At 36.7% G+C, this 14,983-nt stretch overlaps 2 long non-coding RNA genes across 2 annotated transcripts in view; one reads left to right on the top strand and one right to left on the bottom strand.

Annotated features, from left to right (window-relative positions):
• The window catches only part of LOC134634253 (uncharacterized), a 128,939-nt gene that overhangs the window by 9,110 nt on the left and 104,846 nt on the right, over window positions 1-14,983 (bottom strand). The window lies entirely within an intron of this gene.
• LOC134634793 (uncharacterized) lies at window positions 10,362-12,569 on the top strand. Its single transcript, XR_010094884.2, has 6 exons — window positions 10,362-10,586; window positions 10,898-10,986; window positions 11,100-11,251; window positions 11,368-11,400; window positions 11,705-11,888; window positions 12,357-12,569. It is a non-coding gene; the product is annotated as an uncharacterized LOC134634793 (long non-coding RNA).

Genomic DNA, 14,983 nt, shown 5'->3' with positions numbered 1-14,983 from the left:
TTGTCCTGATAAGAGGTAAAAGGGCTGAAAACTTTGCAGAAAAGAGGTAAATCAGCAGAATTTCTGCAGAAAAGAGGCAAAGAAGCAGAAAATTGCGCTGAAAAGAGGTGAATCAGCAGAATTTCTGCTGAAAAGAGGCAGAACAACCTGGTTCTGCTCAAATTCACCAATCAGAGGTACTGCTTCTGTCTGCTTCATCAGGCTGTGTACTTGTTTCTGCCATGGAGCGTTAACAACAATCTGAGGTCCATATTAGAAAATCTGCTAAAATCATAAAACTTTGCAGAATTGTAATAAATTAGCAATATAAATTACAGGTCTGTGATAGTGTATCAATTTTTAGTTAAAAAAAAAATGTTGATCAAGGTGGGATTGAACTCACAACCTTTGAGCTGCAGAGCTGTGTCATTACTGACTGCGCCACCTGGGAAGAGGACGGGGGTCTGAAAGACAGAGACTTTTGCATAAAAGAGGTGAATCAGCAGAGTTTCTGCTGAAAAGAGGGTTTTTTTTCTGAAAACAGCCAAAAAAGCTGGAATTTGTGCTGAAAAGGGGTGAAAAAAAATTAAAGATGAAAGAAACTGGCAACAAAATTCTCCACTACAAACCAGTCTGATACCACTTCTTTGCAGTGTTCACGTTTACTAAGGCACTACCCAAAAGGCGCCACAAGAGGGCACTCCAACACAAGAGATGACCTATGTACACTGATGCACTTAGTAACAGTCAGCCTCCTACTTAGCCACTACGTAATACAGCGATATTACAGTGTACAAATTCACATAAATTTGCAGGGGGAACAAACAAAGCAGGAACAAGCCCAAAGCAGGATTCGAACCTGGCCCTCCTTGTCTCAAGGCAACTATTCATTTCCCTGAGCCAAAGTCATTCGTACAAAGAAGAGGTGGAGAGACGGACAATTCTGCTGAAATGAGCAGAAGCTGCTGAGAATTGTGCTGATAAAAGGTGAAAAGGCTGAAAATTTTGCAGAAAAGAGGTGAATCAGCAGAATTTCTGCAGAAAAGAGGCAAAGAAGCAGAAACTTGCGCTGAAAAGAGATGAATCAGCAGAGTTTGTGCTGAAAAGAGTTTTTTTTCTGAAAACAGCCAAAAAAGCTGGAATTTGTGCTGAAAAGGGGTGAAAAAAATGAAAATTTTGCTGAAAAGGGGTGAAGAAGCTAAAGTATACCAAATCAAAGTATTTGTGCCAAAACATAGTGTTTCTGCCATATTGTGGTACTACTACATTACAACATGAATACAGATTAAAGATGAAAGAAACTGGCAACAAATTCCTCCACTACAAACCAGTCTGATAACACTTCTTTGCAGTGTTCGCGTTTACTAAGGCACTACCCAAAAGGCGCCACAAGAGGGCAATCCAACACAAGAGATGACCTATGTACACTGATGCACTTAGTAACAGTCAGCCTCCTACTTAGCCACTACGTAATACAGCGATATTACAGTGTACAAATTCACATAAATTTGCAGGGGGAACAAACAAAGCAGGAACAAGCCCAAAGCAGGATTCGAACATAGCCCTCCTGGTCTCAAGGCGGCTATTCATTTCCCTGAGTCAAAGTCATTCTTACAAAGAAGAGGTGGAGAGAAGGACAATTCTGCTGAAATGAGCAGAAGCTGCTGAGAATTGTGCTGATAAAAGGTGAAAAGGCTGAAAATTTTGCAGAAAAGAGGTGAATCAGCAGAATTTCTGCAGAAAAGAGGCAAAGAAGCAAAAATTTGCGCTGAAAAGAGATGAATCAGCAGAGTTTCTGCTGAAAAGAGTTTTTTTTTCTGAAAACAGCCAAACAAAGCTGGAATTTGTGCTGAAAAGGGGTGAAAAAAATGAAAATTTTGCTGAAAAGGGGTGAAGAAGCTAAAGTATACCAAAGCAAAGTATTTGTGCCAAAACATAGTGTTTCTGCCATATTGTGGTACTACTACATTACAACATGAATACGGATTAAAGATGAAAGAAACTGGCAACAAATTCCTCCACTACAAACCAGTCTGATACCAGTTCTTTGCAGTGTTCACGTTTACTAAGGCACTACCCAAAAGGCGCCACAAGAGGGCACTCCAACACAAGAGATGACCTATGTACACTGATGCACTTAGTAACAGTCAGCCTCCTTGAATTGGCAGAAATAATGTGATTTAGTAGTAATACTATAACATAACAGATATACTGTGATGTTGCAGACATAGTATGTTTTTGCACTACTCATTTGTAGTGAAAAAAGTTAGCAATATAAATTACAGGTCTGTGATAGTGTATAAATTTGTAGTGAAAAAAAAATGTCGACCAAGGTGGGATTGAACCCACGACCTTTATGCTGCAGAGCCGTGTCATTACTGATTGCGCCACCTGGAACGGGGGCGGACGGTTGAAAAACAAACACATCAGCAATCGGAAATAAAAGAGATTTCTGTTGAAAATACCTGAAAAAGCTGGGATTTGTGCTGAAAAGGGGTGAAAAAACTCAATTCTGCTGAAACGGGGTGAAGAAGAGGTGTTGGACTGTTGAGAAGAGTTAAATAAGTTGAACAGATATGTTTGGGTACAAATACTATGATTTGGTAATAATACTGTGTTTTAGCACAACTCCTGAGATTTGATTGAAATAATATGATTTAGAAGAAATATTATGACTTTGTACAAATACAATGTTTTGGCACAAATACCATGATATGGCAAAAATACTGTGATTTAGCAGAAATACTATGATTGAGCAGAAGTACTAAGATGTAGTAAAAGTACTTTGATTTAACAGAAATGCAATTATGGAGGAGTAATACTTTAAAATGGGAAAAATATTGATACACACACACATACACAGAGAGCAAAGTGTACAGGGGCTGTTGAGAGTCTGGGCTTGGCATATCTAGGTCAGCTAAATTGGCTGCACCTGCTGTAATCAGCCCTTACACACACAGACACAGAGAGAGCTATGGGTTTTCTTCAGTGTATTTCTCACATTCAGGACTCCCCTCGAACAAATGGCCATAATTTCTTAACCGTAGGGGCTGGAACGCTCATTCTGACACCGTTTTGTTCAGAAGAGATGGGGGAATCTGCAGGTCTTCATAATTCAGAGATAAGATATAAATTATTGAAGATATATGACTTGTAATACACTGTAACTGAGTAGAGGCAAAGCAAAACTGCCTTGACTTGCCCTCAAACAACGTTTTCTAACTCTAAATCTATATGGAGCATCAAAATCATTCTTTCACCGTAAGAAACAGCAGGCTTTGGTGAACAGTCATGGGAATTTTCAGTTCTCTGTGGAAATCCATCAAAAAGATATGACGAGAGAAAAAAGTGCCTCATTTCCAGAGTTTGAAATCTGAAGAAATCTGAGCGAGGGACAAATTTCCTATCCTGAAACAAGTGTAATTCATGGCCAAACGGTAATAGGTGAGGAACAAATTCTTGAATTGTGAGCATCAGGGATGTCTGAAGATATATTGGCACAAGCGTCATGTCTCAACTTTGTTTCGTTAAGGAGATATGACGATTTGAAAATGCCTGTCATTAGAGAAATCCAGCGCTGATTTTGAACAAACTCTGCATTGACTTTCTATGGAGAGTTTTAAGACTTTGTGTTGCTCTGAGGAGATTTGCAAAACCTCTTTAAATCCCACAACAATGATAGGGACATTTTCTGAAAGCCAGCAAAAAAAACTACATTTTGATGTATAATTTGAGGGGGTTGAGTGGAAATTAAGCGAGTAGCAAGAAGTTGTTCAGACATGAAGAGAAAATTCACAAAGGACAAGTGCACACTCTGAGTTAATTGCATAGCAACCATAACAACGCATGTATTTTCTGAAAAATCACAATATTGCAACTGAAAACATAAAGAGGTACAAGATTAAAACGGTAGAAGATCTGAAAAAGCTGAATCATACAGGAATAGCCCAATAATCTGAGAACATTTTAAAGTTTGAATGGAGTTTCTAGGTGAAAGTATGAGGAAGTAGTTAAGTTTCAAAAACAAGCAAGTTTTAGCAGAATTTCTGAAGATTTCCATTCATTTCAATGGGACAAAAAAAAGCATAAAAAGTGTAATATTTTAAAAAGTATAATAGTAATAAACACCAAAAGATATAGCAAACATTAGCAGAAAGAGCAGAACAGTTTAAAGTTTGAACTGAGAAAATCGGCTGAAAACTGAGGGAGTAGTTAAACGGCAAAAAACGTACGGAAGCAACTTGAAGAATAACTAGAAAATTTGCATTTCCTGCGAAAATGCTGTGTGGATGCCTTAACGCTGAAGCTGCCTGCTGAAAAGCTGAAAACGATGAAAAGTTGCAAAAAGTTGTATGGTGGTGAAAAAAAACTTTGCCCTGAGCAGGATTCGAACCTGGCCCTCCTGGGCTAAAGGCAGCTACTCACCTCACTGACCCAAACTCATTCTCAAAAAGAACAGGTGGAGAGACGGACAATTCTGCTGAAATGAGAAGAAGCTGCTGAGAATTGTGCTGATAAGAGGAGAAAAGGCTGAAAATTTTGCAGAAAAGAGGTGAATCAGCAGAATTTTCTGCTGAAAAGAGGTAAAGAAGCAGAAAGTTGCGCTGAAAAGAGATGAATCAGCAGAATTTCTGCTCAAAAGTGTATTTTCTGAAAACAGCTGAGATTTGTGCTGATAAGAGGTGAAAAGGCTGAAAATTTTGCAGAAGAGGTGAATAAGCAGAATTTGGGCTGAAAAGAAGTGCAAATTCTGCTGAAAAGAGTTCAATCAGCAGAATTTCTGCTGAATAGAGTTATGCAGAACTCTTTTCAGAATTCTGCTGAAAAGATGTTTTTGCTGAAAATAGTTGAAAAAGCTGGGATTTGTGCTGAAAAGTGGTGAAAAAACTGAAAATTTTGCTGAAAAGGGGTGAAAAAGCTGAAATTGAGTTAAAAAAGTTTAACTGTTAACTGAAAAAAATGTTGCCACAAGCGGGATTTGAACCCGGGCCTCCCAGTCTGAGAACGGCTGCTCATCTCACTGAGCTAAAACACAGCTCAGCCTGGCGAGCAGAAATAAGTGACCACATTGATAATGTGTTCCATTCATTTCAATGGGCAAAAATATTGCATAAAAAATTCAATATCTCAAAAAGTATAGAAGTTATGAGCACCAAAAGTCATAGCACACATTAGCAGAAAGAGCAGAATTTTTTAAAGTTTGAACGGTGAAAATCGGCTGAAAACTGAGGGAGTAGTTAATCGGCAAAGAACGGAGCAACTAGAGGAATAATAAAGATAAAGAATAAAGAGAAACAGGAAAACAATAGTGTGGATGCCATGAGGCATCCACACAACTAGAAAAAATTTGCATTTCCTGCGAAAATGCTGTGTGGATGCCGGAACGCTGAAGCTGTCTGCTGAAAATGACTGAAAAAGTTGAAAAGCTGCAAAGATTGTATGGCAGTAAAGAAACAGAAAAATTATGCTGAAAACAAGTGAAGAAGCAGAATCTTTTGCTGAAAAGAGGTGAAAAGGCCAAATTCTGCTTTAAAGGGGTACAGAAGTTCAAATTTGTACTGAAAAGAGGTGAAAAGGTTCCTTCTGAAATGAGTAGAAGATACTGAGATTTGTATTGATAAGAGGTGAAAGGCTGAAAATTCTGCTTAAAATAGGTGAATCAGCAGAATTTCTACTGAAAAGAGGTAAAGAAGTAGAACGTTGCACTGAAACAGGTGAATCAGCAGAATGTCTGCTAAAAAAAGAGATTTCTGTTGAAAACACCTGAAAAAGCTGGGATTTGTGCTGAAAAGGGGTGAAAAAACTCACAATTCTACTGAAACGGGGTGAAGAAGAGGTGTTGGGCTGTTGAGAAGAGTTAAATAAGTTGAACTGATATGTTTGGGTACAAATACGATGATTTGGCATTAATACTGGGTTTTAGCACAACTACTGTGATTTGGGTGAAATACTATGATTTAGAAAAAATATTATGACTTTGTACAAATACAATGTTTTGGCACAAATACTATGATTCTATAATTTGGTTCGAATGCTATGATTTGAAACAAATACTATGATTCGGCAGAAATACTATTATTTAGTAGAAATACTATGATTTACCAGTAGTACAATGTTTCTGCAAAAATACTATGATTTGGTAGAAATACTATGCCTTAGTAGTAATACTATAACATAGCAGATATAATGTGATTTTGCAGACATGGTATGTTTTTGCACGAATACTACGATTTCGCTCAAATACTATGAAATTGCAGTAATACTATGATTTTGAAGGAATACTATGATTTGGTAGAAATACTATGCCTTAGTAGTAATACTATAACATAACAGATATACTGTGATTTTGCAGACATGGTATGTTTTAACACAAATACTACGATTTCGTTCAAATACTATGAAATTGCAGTAATACTATGTTTTTGAAGGAATACTATGATGTGGTAGACATACTATGCCTTAATAGTAATACTATAACATAACAGAAATTTTAATTTGGCACAAATACCATAACTTGGCACAAATAACATGATTTGGCAGAAATACTTTGATTGAGCAGGAGTACTAAGATGTAGTAGAAGTACTTTGATTTAACAGAAATACTATTATGGAGGAGTAATACTTTCTGCAGAAAAGACGGAGAGAAGCAATCACAGTAGCTGCTCATCTCACTGAGCCAAAGCAGTTCTTTTTCCAACAAGAGATATGATGAGAGAAAAAATATGCAGGGGGGGCCGAAGAAGCTGAATTGTTGTGAAAAGAGGGGAAGAAGCAGAACTGTATGCTCGAAACAGGTGAAAATGCTGAAATAGTGTTGAAAAGAGGTGGAAAAGCTGAAATTCTTCTGAAAGAGCAGAACAGGCTGAAAATTTTCAGATACTCATTGAGCGAAACTGGAAAAGAGGTGAATCAGCAGAATTTCTGCAGAAAAGAGGCAAAGAAGTAGAAACTTGCGCTGAAAAGAGATGAATCAGCAGAGTTTCTGCTGAAAAGAGGTTTTTTTTTCTGAAAACAGCCAAAAAAGCTGGAATTTGTGCTGAAAAGGGGTGAAAAAAAATGAAAATTTTGCTGAAAAGGGGTGAAGAAGCTAAAGTATACCAAATCAAAGTATTTGTGCCAAAACATAGTGTTTCTGCCATATTGTGGTACTATTACATTACAACATGAATACGGATTAAAGATGAAAGAAACTGGCAACAAATTCCTCCACTACAAACCAGTCTGATACCACTTCTTTGCAGTGTTCACGTTTACTAAGGCACTACCCAAAAGGCGCCACAAGAGGGCACTCCAACACAAGAGATGACCTATGTACACTGATGCACTTAGTAACAGTCAGCCTCCTTGAATTGGCAGAAATACTGTGATTTAGTAGTAATACTATAACGTAACAGATATACTGTGATGTTGCAGACATAGTATGTTTTTGCAGTACTCATTTGTAGTGAAAAAAATTAGCAATATAAATTACAGGTCTGTGATAGTGTATAAATTTGTAGTGAAAAAAAAATGTTGACGAAGGTGGGATTGAACCCACAACCTTTGAGCTGCAGAGCAGTGTCATTACTGATTGCGCCACCTGGCAAGGGGGTGGGTTGCTGAAAAACACACACATCATCACTAAGGCACTACCCAAAAGGCGCCACAAGAGGGCACTCCAACACAAGAGATGACCTATGTACACTGATGCACTTAGTAACAGTCAGACTCCTACTTAGCCACTACGTAATACAGCGATAACACAGCAGAAATACTGTGATTTTGTTGAAATATTATGTTTTAGGACAAATACTATGATTTGGCAGAAATACTATGATATAGCAGCAATACTATGTTTTGGTACAAATACTGCGCTTAGGCACAAATATTATGATTTGGCAGACACTATGATTTAGCAGAGATAATATGATTTGGCAGAAATACTAAACTTTGGCACAAATACTATAATTGAGTGCAAGTACTTTAAGATAACAGAAAAACTATGATTTAGCAGAAATACAGTGTTTTTGCAGAAACACTGTAATTTCACTCAAATACTTTGAAATAGCCGTAATACTATGATTTGGCAGAACATAACAGAAATTCTACGACTTAGTAGTAATACTATAACATAACAGAAATATTAATTGGGCACAAATACTATAATTTGGCAAAAGTACCATGTTTTGGCAAAATCCCATAATTTGGCACAAATACTATGATTTGGCAGACACTATGATTTAGCAGAGATAATATGATTTGGCAGAAATACTAAACTTTGGCACAAATACTATAATTGAGTACTGTAAGATGAGAGAAATACTATGATTAAGCAGAAATACAATGTTTTTGCAGAAAAACTGTAATTTCACTCAAATACTATGAAATAACAGTAATGCTATGATTTGGCAGAAATACTATGTTTCAGTACAAATACTATGACAAAGCAGAAATACTATGACTTAGAAGTAATACTATAACAAAAGGGATTCCTCAAAATACTATGAAATTGCAGTAATTCTATGATTTGGAAGAAATACTGTACTTTGTACAAATACAATGCTTTGGTACAAATACTATATTTTGATTTGAATACTATGATTTGTCACGAGTAGTATGATTTAGTACAAATACTACGAATTGGCAGAAATACTGTGACTTAGTAGTAATACTATAACATAACAGATATACTGTGATGTTGAAGACATAGTATGTTTTTGCACATATGCTACGATTTCGCTCAAATACTATGAAATTGCAGTAATACTATGGTTTTGAAGGAATACTATGATTTGGTAGAAATACTATGCCTTAGTAGTAATACTATAACATAACAGATATACTATGATTTTGCAGACAGTCTATGTTTTTGCACAACTAGCACAATGTGGCAGAAATACTATGATTTGGCACAAGTACTATGATTTAGTAGAAATACTCTTATTGGCACAAATACTATGTTTCAGTACAAATACTATGATTTGGCAATAATACTGCGTTTCAGCACAACTACTGAGATTTGATTGAAATACTGTGATTTAGAAGAAATACGACTTCGTACAAATACTACTATGTTTTGGTTCGAATACTATGATTTGCAAAAAATACTATGATTTGGCACAAGTACCATGATTTAGTACAAATACTACGAATTGGCAGAAATACTGTGACTTACTAGTAATACTTTAACATAACAGATATACTGTGACCCAGATAGCAAGACGACATTGAATCTATGTTGATTTTTCATCCGAACCGTCGTATATGGTCGGGGTTGAAATGCCAATGTTGTAACAACATTGAAATACTGTGGTAAACCGACGGTCTTACTATAGAGACGTTGTAACGATGTTGATTCACCGTTGTTTTTTTGTCATTGATATTTGATCTATTTATAGTCGACCAGGTGACAACAACAACGTTGAGAAAACGTCTATTTATAGTTGACGATCATTCGGCTCCGGTCACCATCAAAAACCATCGATTTGTAGTTGAGCATTAAATTGCATTGCAACTGAGCGGGTATAAAGTACCAGAGAAAGTAGATTTATTGTTCATTTGTTATGAATGACTTGGTCTAGTTCACCAGCTTTAAAAAATCGTGTCTACGTGCAATTTATGTATAGTTGACCGGGAAATTAAAGCAGCGATCACTTGGACTATTCCGCAGCACCCCTCTCACATTGGTACATCCCCCCCCCCCCCCTCCCCCGGTATTCATTGTCTTCTACAGTAGAGCGGGACATTTAATTTACTCTCAGCGGAATTGACCGGAGAAGGCATCAGTTCATGCACTGCACTGGCCTGCACCATGATTAGTATAAGGTAAGAATGAATGATTTTTTTTTCCTACTCGTTATTTCCATGTTTGCATTTGAATAACAGTAAAAAAAACTCGCTAATGTTGTACATTAACAAGTTTTTTACAGTTATTTACGTTGCTCCCACAAAATGTGGGAGCCCGAAATTGTGTCTACTTCTTACAATTCGGCAACAAATAAATTGCACTGCGAACAAAGTATATCAACAAAGAAAACATTTTTGTTTCATAATTTCTTCGTTATATTCCCTTACAAAGCTAGCTTTAACGCTTCGAGGTTTCCTTTGTTCTTGCCGTCGCCTCGGCGCTTGACCCAGACTTTCGCTCTGTAGTTGCTTAGTACTACAAAAAATTCTAAATCTGTGATATATGATTGATAAACGTAAAGTTAACTGTATAAACGTGTTCAATGACTTTGTTACTTTTGATGATTGGAGAGCACTCGCTTCAATTCGCACACGAAAACTTTAGACTCAGTTTGAATGCTCACGCAGCATGCCCATGTGACTGTACGTTGTACGCGCACCTAACTTTACGTTGCACGCGTACATGACTTTCCGTTTGTGCCTTAAATAATGAATAAGGCTACGTCCACACGTACCAGCGTATTTTTGAAACCGCTGATTTTTCTATGCGTTTGCACCTTTTGTCCACACGTAATGTATGTCTGGCCGTACATTGTGTTTGTATTTCCAGGCGCATTTCACGAAGCAGAACGCAGTCTTCAGAGATATCCACGTGAACGCTGTGATACGTCTGACCTTCAGTCCGAAGCTGAAACTCAGACCAGTCTTAAAAGAAAGCACAAGTAAAACCTTTATATTCACAAACATATCTTTGATTGTTAAGAATTTATGATCTTGTCTTTTATACATATCTGTGGTGCTTGCATACTGCAATATCACCACATAATATAGTCCAAAAAGTGGAAGTTTGTAAACTTTTTAAAAATGCAAAGCCGTGTACACTTGTGCACTTCAAAAATTCATTGTATACTGCACCTTCTTGCACGTCTCTGTTTCCTGTGTGTGTTGTTAGAAATCAAACTAACTTTAGGAAACAATATGCCAAAAGCATATTTACAATTACTTAAGACCGTTTTTAATTTCTTTTCTTTAGACCAAATCCCCTGTACACATATACGGACTCAGAGGATGAGCAGCCTACAAAAAAACGGTTTCCCCAGGCCCCTCGAGTGAAAATACCAGGTAATAAAATACTGTCTAGTGTCTGTGTACATATCTGTGTCTGACACAAGGAAACTTTTTTGACAAGTTGTCTGTATTCTTAAATACTTAAAAAATTATCTTTTTCTAAACAGCCCTCACCACTCCGCAGTCTGCCCCCCAGCCCACTGATAGCAACCATCATAATGCCCCACCCAGCTTCCGGCACCTTTCGCCACTCCGGCACAAACCGACACAGCTTTGCGATCTCGCCAGCATGCAGAGTCTGATGTCTTCCCTATAGATGGTATGCTTTTAAAAAAGCTTTAAAGCTGCATCACAATGTCATTGTACTCTTATCTAAAAAAAAAACCTAATTTATACTCCTGAATGTCATCTTGTTGTGATTTTTTTTTTCTGTAGATTCCAGAGACTCTGTGAAGCCACTATTACAAGGCAAGTTTGAAAATCTTGGAATTTCACAGTTTACATGGTATAACAAATATATGTGACAGGCAAAAACTAGTAAACACTTTTAGCAGTTACAAGAACTAACAAATGAATATCCAACAAAAGGGAATAGAAATACATTGTACTGCCAATACTTTGGTTTATTCTTTGTATGACTTGAAAATCAGGCATTAGGGAAAACCAAATGACATGTTTCTATCATCAATTACATGAAGTAAACACACAGGCACTTGCATACACATTTAAGACATGAGACTCGCTAATTCCATCTCATAAAATGTGTCTATAGGTGAGACGCTTTGCGTTGATTGGTGCTGCTGGACCACACTGGAGGTGCGAGTCCGCCGTGTAATGGTTTATGCCATTACAAAGGAGCTGGCCTCTGTACTCAACTGGGCAGGGAAAAAATACCAAGGACCAGACAAAGCAAAAAAGGGCATTTAAAGAGACAGCGCCGTGCAGATGCATATTTGGTAAGTTTTAACATTTATTGTAGTTTTATGAGCCTAAAGTGAACAATAAAGGGATCAATTGATGTGCTGGGTGTGTTTCACATTTCCTATGTCTGTTTTTTGCTATATTACTTTGTCTTTCTTAATAACAAGACTTTCATATCCGGTTAATCTGGAGATGGAGTCTTTGGTCTTCGGCTTGTTTTGTCCTCGGGTTGTACACTTTGTACAGCCCGAGGACCCCATGTTTTCTTTTTTTTAAAGGATACACGGCACACCATGCTAAGACATATCACATTTTCAGCTTATAGCTCTTTGGGAATCAAATGCGGCAGTTTGCTGATTTCCGCCTGGTGACTTTCATGTTTATCAGCCTAGGAGTTTACATACTTTCTCACTGCTGAAGACAATTAACAAGAGCTTATTCATGTGCTCTAATTCCCTTTTTTTGTCTTTGTTTTTTTGTGTGTGTGTCTATTTTTGTCCTAGATGGCCTGGCGCAGCAGGTAGGGGCGAACTCTATGTCTGAGTTGGTCTTTGCTCAAGCAGTCCAGAAATGGCTCAGATATGCTCCAGGTCGTACGGGTGGCACGCAGGACGCACATCATCCATCCCCATCCCGGAGTAAATAATAAAAAGTGACGTGAAACATAGAAATGTAAATAGGAAACTTTGTCTTTTAATAAAGTACTTTGCAAATGATACATGTCTATTGACCTTTTTTGTTTTTTTGTTTTTTTCAATAAAAAGCAACTGTGCGAAAGAGGTGGAAAAGCAATACCATATCTCAACAGTGTTTCAATATCAGAATCTGACATTGTTTCAATGTCAACAGTGTTAGAAAATATAACATCGAATCAATGTCAGGTTTCAACATTGATTCAACATCAAAACCTGACGTTGTTTCAATGTTAAAAATGGGTGCAAGAGTGACGTTGGGTCAACGTCACACTTCAATGTTGATTCAATGACGTCGCCTGATATTGACTCAACATTGTTTCAATGTTTCCTTGCTATCTGGGGATTTAGCAGACATAGTATGTTTTTGCACGAATACTACGATTTTGCTCAAATACTATGAAATTGCAGTAATACTATGATTTTGAAGGAATACCATGATTAGGTAGAAATACTATGCCTTAGTAGTAATACTATGACATAACAGATATACTGTGATTTTGCAGACATAGTATGTTTTTGCACAAATACTACGATTTCGCTCAAATACTATGAAATTGCAGTAATACTATGATTTTGAAGGAATACTGTGATTTGGTAGAAATACTATGACTTAGTAGTAATACTATAACATAACAGTTATAATGTGATTTTGCAGACATGGTATGTTTTTGCACGAAAACTACGATTTCGCTCAAATACTATGAAACTGCAGTAATACTATGATTTTGAAGGAATACTACGATTTGGTAGAAATAGTATGCCTTAGTTCTAATACTATAACATAGCAGTTATAATGTGATTTGGCAGACATAGTATGTTTTTGCACAAATACTACAATTTGGCAAGAAATACTATATTTGGGCACAAATACTATGATCTGCTATAAATACTATGATTTGGCACATATACTATAATCAGCAGATATACTATAACATAACAGAAATTCTACGACTTAGTAGTAATACTATAACATAACAGAAATTTTAATTGGGCACAAATAACATGATCTGGCACAAATACCATGATTTGGCAAAAAAATACCATGATTTGGTACAAATACAATGATATGGCAGAAATACTATGATTGGGTACAAATACTATGATTTGGCACAAGTACTATGACTTAGTACAAATACTATGATTTGGCACAAATACTATGATTTAGCAGAAATACTATGTTTTAACATAAATAATATCTTTTGACGGAAATTTCTGCTAAAAGGTAGTATTTCTGCTTTTTAGCAGAAATTCAGTAATTTTGCATAAATACTATGATTTGGGATAAATACTATGATTTGGCAGATATACTATATTCAGCACATATACTATAACATAACAGAAATACCTCCACCTACTAGTAATACTATAACATATCAGAAATGTCATGATTTGACACAAAAACCATGATTTGGCACAAATACCATGATTTGGCAAAAATACTATGATTACCTAGAATTACTATGATTGAGCAGAAGTACTAAGATGTAGTAGAAGTACTTTGATTTAGCAGAAATACTATTATGGAGGAGTAATACTTTAACATGGGAGAAATATTGATACACACACACATACACAGAGCCTAAAGGGAACAGTGGCTGTTAAGAGTCTGGGCTTGGTATATCTAGGTCAGCTAAATTGGCTGCACCTGCTGTAATCAGCCCTTACACACACAGACACAGAGAGAAGTATGAGTCTTCTTCAGTGTATTTCTCACATTCAGGACTCCCCTCGAACAAATGGCCATAATTTCCTAACCGTAGGGGCTAGAACGCTCATTCTGACACCGTTTTGTTCAGAAGAGATGGGGGAATCTGCAGGTCTTCATAATTCAGAGATAAAATATAAATTATTGAAGATATAGGACTTGTAATACACTGTAACTGAGTAGAGGCAAATTAAAACTGCCTTGACTTGCCCTCAAACAATGTTTTGTAACTCTAAATCTATATGGAGCATCAAAATCATTCTTTCACCGTAAGAAACAGCAGGCTTTGGTGAACAGTCATGGAAATTTTCAGGTCTCTGTGGAAATCCATCAAAAAGATATGACGAGAGAAAAAAGTGCCTCATTTCCAGAGTTTGAAATCTGAAGAAATCTGAGCGAATGACGAATTTCCTACCCTCAAACAAGTGTAACTCATCTCAGAACGGTAATAGGTGAGAAAAAAATTCTTGAATTGTGAGCATCAGGAGTGTCTGAAGATATATTGGCACAAGCCTCAAGTCTCCACTTTGTTTCGTTAAGGAGATATGATAATTTGAAAATACCTCTCATTAGAGAAATCCAGCGCTGATTTTGAACAAACTCTCCATTGACTTTCTATGGAGAGTTTTCAAACTTTGTGTTGCTCTGAAGAGATTTGCAAAAAATCTGTAAATCCCACAAGAATGACAGTGACATTTTCTGAAAGCCAGCAAAAATACCTACGTTTTGA

The sequence above is a fragment of the Pelmatolapia mariae genome, linkage group LG9 (assembly GCF_036321145.2).
Source record: "Pelmatolapia mariae isolate MD_Pm_ZW linkage group LG9, Pm_UMD_F_2, whole genome shotgun sequence".
Lineage (NCBI taxonomy): Eukaryota > Metazoa > Chordata > Actinopteri > Cichliformes > Cichlidae > Pelmatolapia > Pelmatolapia mariae.
The sequence above is the reverse complement of the archived record's forward strand: the minus strand, read 5'-3'. Positions and strand labels throughout refer to the sequence as shown.